At 45.9% G+C, this 3,711-nt stretch overlaps 1 long non-coding RNA gene across 1 annotated transcript; it reads left to right on the top strand.

The window, feature by feature from the left end:
• Nucleotides 1-351: 351 nt before the first annotated feature.
• LOC123351442 lies at nucleotides 352-3,400 on the top strand. Its single transcript, XR_006574027.1, has 4 exons — nucleotides 352-554; nucleotides 1,022-1,045; nucleotides 1,477-1,533; nucleotides 3,353-3,400. It is a non-coding gene; the product is annotated as an uncharacterized LOC123351442 (long non-coding RNA).
• Nucleotides 3,401-3,711: the final 311 nt, after the last annotated feature.

The raw sequence follows: 3,711 nt of genomic DNA, 5'->3' as shown, positions 1-3,711 counted from the left end.
GCTAACTTTTCCTTCTGTTGGAGCAGAACAACCAATTCTGGTCAGTGGTGAGTATCAGCAGTTGTCTGTGCTATCTAACTATCACGCTTTGCCTCAATAGTATTCTGTATCACTGCTCACTAACAGTCCAACCCTTTGCTGTCAAAGCTGTCTATGCAACTGCTGTCCTGAACCCTTTTCTCCCATCAATCCAGCCTTGTATAACAAATTTACAGCTTTGGAATGTTACAGCTTTACCAAGGATTGTCTCTTGGTTTCCACCAGTTGATGAGAATGATGTTGGGGCAGATCCCCAGTTCATGAACATTTGCCCTAGTTTCATAGGAATCAACGGGGCCAGGTTCCCACTGGTGTAAATTGTCCATAGAAGTACTGGAATCAAAATGCCACATCCCCAGATGCTATAAATTGTCCATGGCCCCCTGGGTTGATGGAATATCCGTTTGAGCCCTATAGGTGTTACACAGTAAACATCATAAACATTCCCCATCTTGCAGGGCTCCGGAAGTGTAAAGACTGGCAAGGTGGGAGATGGCATCTTTAACGACATCAGTGTAAGTAGCAGAGATTACTTCTCCATGCTATGTAGCTTCACACATATCAGTGAATGGACCCCGTTTCAGCTAGATTGATGTCATCTAAGTGGGAATAACATGTGGCTTGTTTCTTGAAGAACAAAAGAGGAGACCCAGATATCTATGAATAAGAAACCTACTTAGGTGTGAGGGGATCTCAGCATAGCATAAGAGTAAAAATGCTAGATTAGGACCAAGGAGATATTACCTATGTCTATGGCATTGATGAGGTCAGCACTGGAATACTGGGCCTTTTAAGAGATATGATTGGGGGGCTCATGCCTCTGTTTCAACCTGGGGAGGGACATCAGGATAGATTGGCCTATTGGTCTGATCCGATGTGGCTATTCTGAAGTTCCTAGATGAAACAACCTCTGCTATCCTTGTGGGGTGGGGGGTGGGTGGGTTTGAACAGTGTGCATTTCTAACTTCTCTTTGTGTTGCAGAAAAACAACCAATTCTGGTCAATAGTGAGTATCAGCAGTTATCTTTGCTATCGAACTATCACACTTTGCCTCAATAGAATTCTGTATCGCTGCTCACTAACAGCTCATCCCTTTGCTGGCAAAACTCACTACGTAACTGCCATCCTGACCCTTTTTATCCCATCAGTCCAGACTTGTATAACACATTTACAGCCTTGGAATGTTGCAGATTTACCAAGGATTCTCCCTTGTTTTCCACCAGTGGAAGAGAATGATGTTGGGGCAGATCCCCAGTTCATGTAAATTTGTCGTAGTTTCATAGGAATCAACAGGACCAGGTCTCACTGGTATAAATTGCCGAGAGAAGCACTGGAATCAATACACCACATCCTCAGGCCCCACCGGGTAGATGGAATATCCGTCGGAGCCCTATAGGTGTTACACAGTAAACATAATAAACATTCCCCATCTTGCAGGACTCCGGTAGCCTAAAGACCAGCAACGTGGACGACGACAGCTTTGACGACAACAGCGTAAGTAGCAGAGATTATCCCTCCGTGCTATGTAGCTTCACCCACATCAGTGAATGGACCCCGTTTCAGCTAGTTTGATGTCTGGTAACGTTTGCCTGTGAGGAGCGCTGGCTGCATTTGCCCATGTTGCGAAGGCAACATGGAAAATCCTCCCACTCCACAGGACTTATGGACATCTCCAGAGGCTTATAGCAGGTTGACCTCCCTCTCCCATGGTCCCTGGGGTAATAATGAGGCTTTTTTGATATCACTCAGAGGCACTTCTGCTGGGAGCTACCTCAGAGGGTCTCCAAGTGAGCACATATTTGGAAGGTTTGTATGAGATTGCCAGGGTTGATGGGAGGTTGTCCTCTCCACAATTCCTTTGGAAGGCAACATGGAAAATCCTCCCACTCCACAGGACTTATGGACATCTCCAGAGGCTTATAGCAGGTTAACCTCCCTCTCCCACAGTACCCGGGGTTAGAATGAGGCATGCTAGAAGAGGCTTTTTGATATCACTCAGAAAGCACTTCTGCTGGGAGCTACCTCAGAGGGTCACCATTGAATACATATTTGGGAGGCTTATATGAGATTCCCAGGGTTGTCCTCTCCACTATTCCTTTGGGCACCCATGAAATATCTTGTAAGAGGGTCTTTGACATCACCCACAAGGCGTTGCACCTGGGAGCTATCCCAAGAGTTTTGGGATACATCCCCATCCCCACTGGGGGCCTCATGAGAATTTCCCATGGCTTCATGGGAGAATGATCTCTTCTCCTACAAGTGCACTGGACAGGCACGAACTATCCCACAGTTCCTTTGGGTACCCACTAAATATTTCACCTGAGATCCTTCCGAAATCCCACAAAATGCACTTCTCTTCGCAACAGTCCAAGGAACTGAGGGTAAATTGTGTCCTAGCAAGGACACCTTGGCTGACTCCTTTGCTATTAGATTAATTTTGCCTCATGTCATCTAAGTGGGAATAACATGTGGCTTGTTTCTTGAAGAACAAAAGAGGAGACCCAGATATCTATGAATAAGAAACCTACTTAGCTGTGAGGGGATCTCAGCATAGCATAAGAGTAAAAATGCTAGATTAGGACCGAGGAGATATTACCTATGTCTATGGCATTGATGAGGTCAGCACTGGAATACTGGGCCTTTTAAGAGATATGATTGGGGGGCTCATGCCTCTGTTTCAACCTGGGGAGGGACATCAGGATAGATTGGCCTATTGGTCTGATCCGATGTGGCTATTCTGAAGTTCCTAGATGAAACAACCTCTGCTATCCTTGTGGGGTGGGGTGGGGTGGGGTGGGGGTTTGAACAGTGTGCATTTCTAATTCTCTTTGTGTTGCAGAAAAACAACCAATTCTGGTCAATAGTGAATATCAGCAGTTATCTTTGCTATTGAACTATCACACTTTGCCTCAATAGTATTCTGTATCGCTGCTCACTAACAGATCAACCCTTTGCTGGCAAAACTCACTACGTAACTGCCATCCTGACCCCTTTTATCCCATCAGTCCAGACTTGTATAACACATTTACAGCCTTGGAATGTTGCAGCTTTACCAAGGATTCTCTCTTGTTTTCCACCAGTGGAAGAGAATGATGTTGGGGCAGATCCCCAGTTCATGTAAATTTGTCGTAGTTTCATAGGAATCAACAGAGCCAGGTCTCACTGGTATAAATTGCCCAGAGAAGCACTGGAATCAATACACCACATCCTCAGATGCTATAAATTATCCAAGGCCCCACCGGGTAGATGGAATATCCGTCGGAGCCCTATAGGTGTTACACAGTAAACATAATAAACATTCCACATCTTGCAGGACTCCGGTAGCCTAAAGACCAGCAACGTGGGCGACGACAGCTTTGACGACAAAAACGTAAGTAGCAGAGATTACCTCTCCATGCTATGTAGCTTCACACACATCAGTGAATGGACCCCGTTTCAGCTAGTTTGATGTTTGGTAACGTTTGCCTGTGAGGAGCACTGGCTGCGTTTGCCCATGTTGCGAAGGCAGCATAGAAAGTCCTCCCACTCCACAGGACTTATGGACATCTCCAGAGGCTTATAGCAGGTTAACCTCCCTCTCCCACAGTACCTGGGGTAAGAATGAGGCATGCTAGAAGAGGCTTTTTGATATCACTCCTGATAGCACTTCTTCTGGGAGCTACCTCAGAGGGT

The sequence above is a fragment of the Mauremys mutica genome, chromosome 17 (assembly GCF_020497125.1).
Source record: "Mauremys mutica isolate MM-2020 ecotype Southern chromosome 17, ASM2049712v1, whole genome shotgun sequence".
NCBI lineage: Eukaryota > Metazoa > Chordata > Testudines > Geoemydidae > Mauremys > Mauremys mutica.
The sequence above is the reverse complement of the archived record's forward strand: the minus strand, read 5'-3'. Positions and strand labels throughout refer to the sequence as shown.